The 12,910-nt window shown below is 36.5% G+C and overlaps 2 protein-coding genes across 20 annotated transcripts in view; one reads left to right on the top strand and one right to left on the bottom strand.

Moving 5' to 3' along the window:
* ARHGAP15 (Rho GTPase activating protein 15) overlaps nt 1–12,910 on the bottom strand; it is a 629,485-nt gene that overhangs the window by 79,115 nt on the left and 537,460 nt on the right. The window lies entirely within an intron of this gene.
* The window catches only part of LOC135966678 (uncharacterized), a 267,601-nt gene that overhangs the window by 208,084 nt on the left and 46,607 nt on the right, over nt 1–12,910 (top strand). For 2 of the 15 annotated variants that reach the window (XM_074008992.1, XM_074008985.1), the window contains exon 1: nt 6,674–6,868. The exons of the other annotated variants lie outside the window; for them this stretch is intronic. The gene's annotated coding sequence lies outside the window, so the exon portion shown is untranslated. Of the gene's footprint in view, nt 1–6,673; nt 6,869–12,910 lie in introns of those variants that run through there. 15 annotated transcript variants of the gene reach the window in all.

Here is a 12,910-nt window from a genome sequence, read left to right as displayed (position 1 = left end):
TTACTGCAGAAAAATTAGGTTAGTGATATGGATGACAAACCAGAGAAGTTTTCCCAGAATATGGAGACATAAATGATGAGAAAGAAGACATGTTGGAAGCCAAAGAATGAAGAGATTATCTACAGCTTGTAAGAATACTTGAGGAAGAAACCAGAACATTTGAAAAATATACAAGTCAAGCACAAAATTAAGAAAACTCCTGTGAGTTAAAATAAACTATCTCAGTATTGAAAATGACAGTGAGGTTCTAAGAAAATATAATCGAGTTGGTATACTATCTTGGTATATTCTGGCAAAACTTTCAAATGACAAGGATAGAGCATCATTCTACAAATATTCAGAGAAAAAGAAGACTAAAAAAAAAAAAATAAACATTTAGGCTTTCCTAACACTTTTCTCACTAAATCCTAAAAGAAAACAAGGCAATATCTACTGAATTTATAGGGAAAAAAATTGTGGCCCTCAAATTGTATGCATAGTCAAAATTGTCTTTTGCATGTTGAAAGACATTCTCAAGTACGCAAAGATTTATAAAAATACAGCTTTCTTGAAAAGTTTACTTGAAGGCTTATGTAATTCTACTAAGTGATGAATCAAAATTTACAACTCAAGAATAGAGACACCGTAAACTAAGCAGCTTCTTTACTTAATTTGGATCTAAAACTCCAAAGACTGCATTGGATTATTTCTCTCTGGCTTCCACTTAGCTCTTGGTGACAGGAAATGCCTTTCTTTATTTTTGAGACGGAGTCAAGATGGAGTCTCTTTTTTTTTTTTTTTTTGAGACGGAGCGCCCAGGCTGGAGTGCAGTGGTGCCATCTCGGCTCACTGCAAGCTCCGCCTCCCGGGTCACGCCATTCTCCTGCCTCAGCCTCCCGAGTAGCTGGGACTACAGGCGCCCGCCGCCACGCCCGGCTAATTTTTTGTATTTTTTAGTAGAGACAGGGTTTCACCGTGTTAGCCAGGATGGTCTCGATTTCATGACCTCGTGATCCACCCGCCTTGGCCTCCCAAAGTGCTGGGATTACAGGCCTGAGCCACCACGCCCGGGCCGGTGACAGGAAATGCCTTTCTTGTGGTCCATCCTTGATGGTTCAGGTGAAAGCTCTGGGGGCATTTGATGATTATTTAAAACAATGACTGGTGCTGTTCCTTCTGGAGTTTGCTAGAAAACAACATTGGAACATTGCTCTGGAAAGATACTAAACAAGTTTTTTATTCCCCTCTTAAAAAAATCAAAGCTGCAGAGAGTGGTAGAATGTTTACCTCTCTTCGTGGGAATACTTGGTAAACCTGCTTTGTATCTATAATAATGGTATTGAAAAAACTGAGTGGAGGGCACTCAGTTAAAGTGATAAAGACTAGAAAACCAAGCAATTAGGTATTACATATGAATTTTCCTATGTTACACATGTTTTAAAATTAAGCAGGCTAGGAAAAAAACAAATGCGGAGTACACATGTCAAAGGAAATAGCCCCCAAACATGGTTATTGTTAGAGTAATTTTTCTTTTCACTTTTCTGTAAATTTCAAGTTAACTTCAATAAATATTTATTACTTTTTAATCTGTAAAAAGCAATTTAAAGTAAAATAAGTTTGTATAATTGTTTAGATACCATATAATTTTGCTAAGCAGTTAATTAAAAAGACTGGTAGGAATACACCAAAATATGAACTATGATAAGTTATGCTTAAAAAATAGGAGTATGAATTCTTTTTTTCATTTTTAAAATGTATTTTCCACATTTTCTATAATGAGTTTGTGTTATTTTGATAATAAAAGTAATTCCCCATGTTGGTAAAATGATAACGTTTAGTTTGGTCTATGCCAAAAGAAAGATAAACTATTTGCACAGATCAAATCACTTCTGGGAAAATTATGTACTAGACTTTCCTCTAGGTATTTCTGTTGCAGTTAACCTTTTATTTAGTGAATATATTCTAGAATCAAGAAAGCAAAGTCTGAGTTTGCCACTGTCTTCTCCTGGGTGAAGTTATTGGGCATAGGGGCACTTGCAGAGAGAGTACAAAAGATATAAAATGCGTTTAGACTATACATTTGCAGTCTGAGGGAGGACCAAGGACCCTGCAGTACCATGTATGTAAATATATTCTAGTTTCATATTCTAATTTCTGGCTCTTCCTCAATCAAATCCTTTCTTAGGGAATTGTATTGCTTATTGGACTGAGCCTCCAAAGAGTGGAAAATAAAACCTATATACACAACACTAGTTCATGGATGAGAAGTCATAGTAACATTTCTAAGTAAAAAAAAAAAAAGCTATTCATTTCAAAATATTTTTATTGAAACACACTTTTTTTTTTCTCATACTTGAGCCTTTAAGCCATATCAATCCCTCTTTTCTTTTAGAAAAATAGGTCTGTTAAAGTTTTCTCTACTTGTAAAGTAGAGAAATAAGATAGTTACCCAGCTGATTCATATCCCTAAACTTTAATTTTGCCTCAATTGTTCTACAAGTATTAGATGCCCATTTAATCTGTTCATCAACTAGTCCAAACAGTTGATTCAATTCTTCAGTGTACCTCATGTGCAAAATGAGCTGAGAAAATATTCTTTAGAGTTAACATTGGTAGTTCCCAGTTCTAGTCCACAGGAACACAAGGAACCAAAAGTTAAATACTTTGAATGCAGAAGTTGTTGGACAAACAAGAATTAAGGTTTTTGGCTCAGTTTTAAGTCAAAATTGGTGTTAGATTTGTATGGACCACTAATTTGAAACAGTAGAACGCCAGTGTATCTAGAATATTTAAGAGAGCCCCCTGTTGGTTAATCTTAGAAATGTCTGAGGATTCCTTTCTGACCAGACACATTTAAGCATAGGAAATTGGCCCTGTGATTAAACGTGATTTGGGATGGAGGCAAAGTAAGCCTCTATATGTCATTTATACCATTTTCACAATAAAATATGTTCAAAAACATTTCATTTTCAGTTTTAAGGGATACAAAGTGGCAATACTAATCTCTAACAAATGTAAGCAATGTGGGAAATACTTTAAACAGAATTAGACTGAAAAGTAAATGTGTACATACTACAGTGGGATTCCTTAGGGGTTGGGAGTGATTGCTATATTGAGAGACTAGTGCTTTGCAAGGGCTTTTTTTTTTCTTTTTTTTTTTTTTTTTGAGAGGGAGTCCCACTCTGTCACCCAGGGTGGAGTGCAGTGATGCAATATTGGCTGCCTGCAACCTCTACCTCCCAGGTTCAAGCGATTCTCCTGCCTCAGCCTCCTGATTAGCTGGAATTACAGGCGTGTGCCACCACACCCAGCTAATTTTTGTATTTTTAGTAGAGACGGGGTTTCACCATGTTGGTCAGACTGGTCTCGAACTCCTGACCTTGTGATCTGCCTGCTTTGGCCTCCCAAAATGCCAGGATTGCAGGCATGAGCTACCACGCCCGGCCCTCTTTCATTTTTCTACATCCAATTTCTGGCTGAATTTGTAAAGAGAATAAAAGTATTTTCTCACACAATCAAGCAATGGCCCTTTTCGCTGGTAGACATATTCTAGGACTTTAGAAATAAAAAATAATAATATTGGATGCAAACGTTATTCTTTTCCAGCTAACATTTTTTTTTTTTAAAGTAAACATCAGCTTCTCAAGGGAGATTTCGATTTGAAGACTGTTTATTATATCATTTGAATAGGACTAGACCTGGCCTTTTGACTTTGAACCACTACCAAATTTCAGGCTGTGAGGAAATTGTTCTACATTTCCTGACAAATTGAGTTAAGCAGACATTAAGTGGGCTTTAAGAAAACAAATGGCCATCTTTATCACAGGTGGACACTGATGGCTTAATGGGGCCTGGGCTGATTGTATCACTTCTAATGGCTTGACGGGAAGCATTAGGGTTTTTGCATAAAGAACTGGCATTGCGAACCCTGCTAACACAGACCTGTCAAGCGCTCTGTATCCCTTTGTGCACGGAAGCAGATGTTTGTATGTATACTATGAACTGGCATTAGAGCAAGCGACAGATGCCTGTATGAATGCCAGGTTTGTGAATTTTTACAGCAGGAGCATGTTCTGAGGAAGTGCAGCCCTGCCCTCTATCATAGGTAGTTCCCAGTGGAACTTGCTAAATCCCAGCTATGTTTTCATTATTTGGCTTTCCTAGCAACTGGATGAATGTGTCTATCCTGAAAATGCAAGATGAGAGCCCTACCAAATTCTTACAGATTTGCAAATAGCTCGACTGTGTTTTGAACTTGGACTTTCCAGGCAGTGCTTTTGCACTGTAATCACAACCAACTTACTCAGAGGAGCGGGTGGTATTACAGCTCTCTAATTAAAACTTACTTCAATGTTGATCGGTTAGGCCTCCCCCATGGTCGCCCTACATGCCCACCCCTCACTCCCGAGGAAATGCGACTTCAGTGTGAAGGTTTGCTTTCCTGCAACATTCACAACTTACACTCTAGTTGTCTGTCAACAATAGAAACAGGTAGCTTGCAGTCCATTAAACAAACACAGTGCCCCCCTCACTTTTATTTGACATTTTATTTGGCTGTGACAAATGAGCAGCAGTTGGATTATAACATAATTTGTCTTGTCTTTATTACCAGCACAAAGGACACCATTCATTAATTATTCTGCCGTTGCAGCTTAACACTGACTGGAAAGGTCTCTCTTCGGACAGATGGCGGGGACGATGTTATTTATATCAATCAGCCAAAATCCTCAACAAGGATTACTGTTCCTGAGACTACAATGATTTATTTCTTTTTACCTCACCCTCCCTCAACCCCTACTGCTTTCAGAGATTTCTCTATAAAAACGAAATTTGATGGGAATCTTAAAGCAAAGCCATATTTAACCTGTTAGCTTGCAAAACAACATGCATGCTACATCAGTTTAACTACATGACATTAGCTGCATATTTTTTAAGCTGCTCGGGGTTTTTTGATCTTCCATTCTAGAAAGAAAGATTAACTAAAGGTCTCGGGGCAGCAAGTTCAGCAGAAGTTTGCCTCTTCTGTGACACTGTATTGCTGTGGCCCATGGGACCCCCCAATAAGGATATTGTGCTGTCAAGATTTTTTGTTTTTGTTTTTGCTGAGATGAGATGATCCATCCTATTTCAGAGTCCAGAAGACTTTCTGCAAGATCAGCTAGGGTATTTGGTCAAACTAAAAAGAACCACTAAAACCCCCAAAAAGCAGAAACACCCTTACCCCCTGTCTAAACTGGAGTCAAATCAAATGAGTGAAGGATGTCCTTTGATTTCTCCTGGATCCACATTTATATTCAGTGTCACCAGGTGGTTATCAGGGTGATGGTGTGTAGTGGATGATTTACCTTGCTTGTTTTGTGTTGTTAACGATTCTGTCCAATACATGCTGATCAAGCACTAATAAAAGACTAGACCGAACCCAGATGTGACATTCTTGTACACATTTTTCAATAGTGCTTCTGAGATGTGGCCATTTCTCCAATTAAAATCTTTAGGAGAGAAATATGTGCCAAAAAGTGTACAGATTATTGAGGCTAAGACACTGGAAGGTTTTTTTTACGTTTTCTTCTTCAATATAATAATGCATAAAGTTTTTTGTCTTCAGAAATTATTGGTATAACCTTGCTATCCTGATTAGTTTGCAAATATTAAAAGTCCCATCAAGACAAATATCAGCAACATGCAAATACCCTTGCAGGTTGTGATTAAGATTTTAAATGTATCCTTTTGCTTTTAGTTAATGAAAAACAAAGTCTTGGAGGATCTAAGTTGTAATTTATTAAACATGAAAGGCTCCTTGATGAAATATAGAAATGAGATATATTTTGCATTTCAAAGATTTAAGCTGACAACTTACTTGCATGCAAATAAGAGCAAGATTTGTAAAAATATTTGAAAAGAAATTATTCCTGAATGTACTTATTACAATAATGTGGCATGTAGATAAGAGAAACACACAGCATTAAAAGACATTCATTTCTCCAAAGTCTTAAAATTAGCTTCTTTCTGCCATTGTGTATTAATGTTCTTCTTCAGGAATGCAGCATATTAAAGAACTGAACAGAATTAGTAATAAATTTGTTAATTACAAATTTAAGCAACACAACTGTGTTGTTTTCCCAATATGTTTTTTTTTCAAAAGCAGAATTGCTAATGCATTTTAATCATTTATGTATAAACATTTGAGGATAAAATATTCTGAAGTTTATCAATTTCAAGAGCTGTTTATTTGCTAGCAAAATAGGCCATGTTATACAACATATATCTTATCATTTTTGCTCATCAAATCCCCATTTGCTGAATGCAAATTTCCCTGGTCTAAGTGCTCTTGCACCTCAATTTAAATGAATAATAGGATCGACTCTATTAAAATCAGTTTAAGGTTGCCATGGGTGACATATCAGTAGGGTTAAAATGAGAAAAAAAGGTCACAGAATCAGTCCTTACAACCTGTTTTTTATCATAATGAAGCATATGTAAGATTCGACGAAGGCTTAAATAACAATATGTCACTTAGGCAATACTTTAGTTTGTGGGTCTTCTTAAAAAAATCTTTTTTTAACCACAATGTATTCCAAACAAAATAAACATAAAATTATAGTGCCATCAATAACTCTGGGAATGTATTCAGTTGCACTGAAAATTAGAGAGTAAGCTCTTGTGCTATTACACCAGACTGGCAGATTGTGGATTCGTAAAAATAACAGAGAACTCCTCAGAAAAAGGAGAAGTGTGTAGGTTTGCTGCAGTAAATCTCTTCTTATAAGGATCCATCTAGGTGCTATAATCAAATTAACAAAGTATATAGGAAGTATACTCAAATATTTCATCTGAGAAAAATTTTGTGTCCTCTGCTAATGAGATTGAAGGATTATTCATGTAGCTATTGGTAAGTACTGAAACAGCAGCACCAGACTTGGAAGATATCCTGGAGCAAAGCTTTTGGTTGTAGTTTTAGGCTTTTGAAAGCTGAACAAGCAAGACTTTGGGGCTGCTGGAATATGTGTGTATGTGGATGTGTGTGTATATATATATATATACACATATATATATATATATATGTGCGTGTGTGTGTGTCTATATCTGCATGTGTGTATACACACACGTGTATGTATGTATATATGTAATCATGTTTTTGCATTTTCACATTTTTAAAGTCAATTCTATTTCTTAAAGTCACACTCAATGCTGATTTTATATTATTTATGATTCTCATTTGGCTTTCACAGAATCACATTTTTGTTACAAGTGTTATAATTCCTATCTTTTTTTAACCTGCAATAAAAGGAAAAAAAAAATCTCCTTATTTGCTAAGGTTACAGTGTTAGTTTAATTTTCATAGAAGCGGTGGAATATTTTGAAGTGAGTAACATTTACCAAGTCATTAGTTTTATGCAAACTAGGAAGGAAGATGAAAGAAAAAAAATTATCAATTATTTATAGATTGTTAAAATGTATCTTAGTGCACTGCTACTGTATAGAAATGACAATTAGCCAAACTTACCTTCTTTAATTAATAATGCATACATTATGCTCTTTGGGCAACTAATCACCAGCTCTACAAATTTGTTTGACACTGTTGAAGATACCTATCACATGGGTTAAAAAAAGAACAATGCTCTAGCAGCTGCAGTCAACTTTTAGCCTTCTAGCATTACTTAAAATGCTGTAGCAGTTCCAAGGAGCAAAATGGCGGTCCTGTAGCTGCTTGACACTATGAATATGGCACCAAGCTGCAGAGTGCTGCCTGCCATGCCTCTGCCACCAAATAATGCATTCTTTATCTCAAATTGCTTACTTAGAGACAAAACCCCTCGATTTCTATCTCCTATGTTAATTTCTGTAATCTTAGGGTGAAAAATTCTTGCAGGTAAATTGGTCCTGTTGCCTTAAAGCCACATTGACCATATTGTCTGAACGAAAATAGGAACATATGGTTGGATAAAAGGAAGAACTATGTGAAAATTGAACTATTTATAGAGAACTTGGATGAATGGTCACTATGCTTACCACAGAAAATTCCGATCAAACCTGCGATGAAGCCTTTTGTGGCCATGACTCTCCACAAATTTATTTTTAATAAAATAGGAGCATTTATCCGTAGTAGTTTTAGGACTGGAAGGAAATGTCAAGACAAATTTTCAAAGAAATTTGCCTGTCTCTGCATCTTTCCATACTTTAAGGACTGCAAATCCAGTCTCCTCATTTTTACCCATAAATCTGAAGGCAAGGGCAGCTACTGGAAAGTTTGCAAAAGTTTCACATATGCTACTAAATTAACATAAAGGCCCAGGGATTCTGTTTCTCAGAGGTCACTAAAGCATAGTATCATATTGAACTGCATACTTAAGTGGTCAGCAAGCCAACTGACATTGGGACCAGGTAGACACTCAGCTGTCACTGATTTCCCCTAGAGTCACACACCACAATGAGGTGGCAGCTTGTAGCATTTGGAAGGGGAAATGAGACTGGTGCAGCTCCATCACATATGGTGTTTAACAGACTACACTTCCCATTTGCTCCTTCGAAAGGTGTGCATTTTCAAGGGATAATGCCAAGTGTTCTTTGTGCTATGGTGTCTTTGCACTGAAAGGTGATGTGTCTGACACATTTTGGCAGGCTACTATGAAGAGATGTAGAATTTTCGACTGACTTTCACTGAGATTTCAGACAATAGGATTGTCCCTTATCAAAGGTAGTAATCTGTCTTTTGGGAGTTTAGGATCACAGTTCTTGAGTGAACTGAGAAGCATGGATTTTTATTGATGATATTACTCACTGCTCTGTAAAATTTCTGTTTTGTTGCTTTTTATGTAAATATATACTGACTAGTGACTCTGCCACCTATGCAGGCTTATCAATTTAAGGAGATTTGGAATTAGCGCTTTGAAATGTGGGTACAGGAAAACTAGAACGTGTCTCTGGTGAAACCTTCTCCTGTTTTTCAGCCGTTTTAAATGAAATGCAGGCTGAGAGTCAGGGTAAATGCAAGGGACATAGAGGCCCGAGAGAAGAACCAATTCTACATGTAAATCAAAGAAAATTTTTATTTCTATCATGAACATTGGGTATCTCCCCACCCACCATTTAGAAGGATTTCTGTTAGCCTTTTGTGAAAGATTGCTCTCATTTATTTAACTCATGCCACATGGCTTAGCTCCATAACCAGTATAGGGTTACTGGAGATTAAAAGGAAATCCATTTTGTATCTATGGAAATACCAAGCTGGAATTTAAGCTACAATTGCTGCAAGTTTTCCACATTATTGTATAAAATTGCTAGATTTATTAATGCTGGGCATTCTTCAACTACTCCGTGTTTTGCCCTGGTCAATGGTTACCTGTCAAAATGCAGAACAATTTTTCAATAATATTCTGTGCTACAGAGAAAAATATTGTGTGGATTTTTTCCATGTTTTTGTTTGTTATAAGCTGAGTATTTGCAATAATTTATGGAAAGTCTTGGAATTATAAATATTAAGGCATTGCCAAATGATTTAACTATCATCCCTCCATGGCAAATTGTCTTTAAACACTACCATTTTTTTCCTTTTTTTTTTTTTTATCATTTACTTATGGACCAGAAACACTTGCAGGCTCTTGCCCCTGGCCTTCTGTGAGAATGTTAGTTAGCAATGCTCATAAAAACTCAATTCATCAATGTGAACATAATTTGCTATGAACAGAAAGCTCACAAAAGGGTGAATTTGTCAGATAGACAGGTGGCCTGAGATCTCTCCCTGATACTGAATGATATGAATAATAGATTCTGGTAAATGTATGCCAAGACTTGAGCTGTAAACACAGCTGCCTCCATTCCCTTCCAGAAAAACAGCTTCGAGGACGAAAGCACAGGAACCACGGTTCCACCTGAGGACCTAAGCTTGTACACACACACACACACACACACACACACACACACGCACGCACCCCCCTCATTCAAGAAATAAACAACATCTATAAAAAAGGACAGAGTTGGAGGAATCTTCATGCTTTTCTGTTTCTATGAGAAAGATATTTTCAAACTATCTTGGGCAGAGGAGACTAGATAGAAAAGAAAAAGGAAATAGATTTTCCTAATGGCTCTGGTTCTATATTATTCAAATGTCTTATTTTATAAAATACACAAATCAACAGAGCTAATAAACTTTGCAATATTGTAACTCCTGTTTTATAATGAGCAAAAATAAGAGCAGGTTGACTCTGCAGAAGCACTGTGCTTGAAATCATTCTAGTAATTCGTGGCTATTTGTCTTATGGGTTATTAAGTATTTATTAAGGTTCAAATGTAATGTAGCCTTTTCTCCAATTTACTCTGAACTTTAAAAATCTGTTTTGCAAATTGTTTTCCAGGTAATGCACAAACCCACTTAAGAGCCGAATCCCAGGATTTTTGAAGATTCTGGTTGAGTGCAGCATATTTTTTTTTAGCCTTTGTGGATACTGGTGCATATAGGTTGACCTATTCTGATAGCATTTATGATTGACTTTTCTAATCAACTAGCAAATATACTGGATAGACTTTCCTACTTACTACAGCAAAGCAGTGTTTCTTAAAGTAGAATACATACATGTTATTGGTGACATAAGAGACAAATTTAATGGTTATTTAGTTTAATGCATATTTAAAAAACCATAAGTAACACTAAAAAATGTATGCTTTCATAGATATTATTGCTTAGGATAAAGCCAAATATATTTAAGTATAAAAGTCATTTGCTTTTAGGAAAAATAGTTAACATTGATACTACTGAAAATATAATCAGTGAAGTTGGCATATGGATCAATGAAGTTTGGGAAACTTGACAATCTCTTTCCAATCCCCAAAATCACGTGCATGATCTTATCAAAAGTAATTAGGATCACAGAGCCACAGAATATAGAATCATGACAATTTTAGAGTTGGAGTAGACCTTGGAAAACATTCTGTTCTCTAATTTTATGGATGTAAAAACTATGATGCAGAGGGATTAAGTGAATTGACCAGGACACCTATGTAGTTATGGGCAGAGATGAAATTAGAAACCAGGGTTTCTCACAGGCTAATGCTCACTGTTGTGAGGAAGAAAGGAACAAACTCAGTTGGAAATGTTGGCATCACTTCCCATTCACTTATAATTCTAGAAGGAATACTGAATATTCCCCTCTAAGGAACCTATTTTTCTTGACACTTTATTGACAAGAAAATTTCTAAAACTACTTGCTAGTATTTATTTTGGCTTTTTCAAGATGCATACTCCAAATAAGACTTAAGCTTGGTTTAAAAGAAAGTGAGGGTTTCAAAGTGTAAATAGAGGCAAAGATATTCTTCCTCTTGGTTCTTCTTTCTTTTTTCTTTCTGAGACAGGGTATTGCTCTGTTACCCAGGCTGGAGTGCAGTGGCATGATCACAGCTCACTGCAGCCTCCATTCCCCCAGGCTCAGGTGATTCTCCTATCTCAGCCTCCCAAGTAGCTGGATTACAGGCATGTACCACCATGCCTGGCTAATTCTTATGTTTTGTATAATAGACACAGGGTTTTGCCATGTGGCCCAGGCTAGTCTTGGACTCCTAGGCTCAAGTGATCTGCCCACCTTGGCCTCCAAAAGTGCTGGGATTACAGGCATGAGCCACTGCACCTGACCTCTTTTGGATTTTTATAAGCAAGCGTCTCTTCCTCTCTTTTCACATGACTTTCTGCCTTTTATTGTGTATCAGTTGTACACATTGTCTTTTCCCTATCAGACTGGTAGAATTTTGCATGCAAGTACTATATGTTATGTATCTTTGATTTTTAAAATTTCTTAGGTCAGTGTCTTGCATGCAATAAGTACTCGATAATTTCATTCTATGAAGGCACAAATGAATTCAATTCCTCAAATTCCTGGTCTGTGGTTCCATTAAATACCAAGGTTATTTCATCCAGTTCAGTCAAATCAAATCCATCAAATATTTAAAACTTTTAACAAGTACTTGATCTAAATTAAAGAATGTCCTAGGTGCTATGGGTGGCAGAGATAGTGAGCAGAGTTTAGCCTTTTAGTCACACCAACTAGGAGGGGTGATATGACACAGATATAACTAAAATGCAAGGCACAGGAAAATGGCACAAATTTCTCGGGGTATTTGAGGAAGAAAAATATATCTATCTGGGAAAATCCAGAAAAGTTGTATGCAAGTAGTGGTGAGGGTTCCAACAACGAAGGAGTCTTGCTTCATTCCCTACACCAATGTCTGAAGATAAATAAAACAATACACATTCCATGGTTCTATTCATGATTCAGTTAACAGATACACTAACCATGTATTCCAAAACACTTGGTGTTCACCACACATAAATCCCTGAGCAAGCTCATCAGGTCTGAATTCCCTATTTCATCTCTTCTGCTGTAGGCCTAATTAACAGGCACTCTGGGTCAATATTAGAAATACTGGAACCATGAAGATTCACAATGAATGGGATGAGTACTGGAACCATGTGGGATCAAAACATGATAACACATACTGAAACATACCATAAATGGTCTTTCAGTCACTTCCTTTTTTTTTTTTTTTGAAGTAAAATTGAGGTGGCAATTACACATTGAAATGCACAAATCTTAAATATACAATTTAATTATAGGCACACCTCATTTGATTATACCTTGCTTTATTGCACTTTGTGGATATTGTGGGTTTTTTTTTTTCCTCCAAATTGAAGGTCTGTGACAACTTTGGTCGAGCAAGTCTGTTGGCACCTTTTCCCCAGAAGTATGTGCCCATTTTGTGTCTCTGTGTCACATTTTGGTAATTCTTGCAGTATTTCAAACTTTTTCATTATTATTCTATCTGTTATGGTGATCTGTGTTTGGTGATCTTGGATGTTACTATTGTAATTGTTTTGGGATGCCACAAACTTAATAAATGCATGTGTTCTGACTGGTCCCCTAATGGGTCGTTCCCTTGTCTCTCT

This window comes from Macaca fascicularis, chromosome 12 (genome assembly GCF_037993035.2).
Source record: "Macaca fascicularis isolate 582-1 chromosome 12, T2T-MFA8v1.1".
Classification (NCBI taxonomy): domain Eukaryota; kingdom Metazoa; phylum Chordata; class Mammalia; order Primates; family Cercopithecidae; genus Macaca; species Macaca fascicularis.
This window is presented reverse-complemented; position numbering and strand designations above follow the sequence as displayed.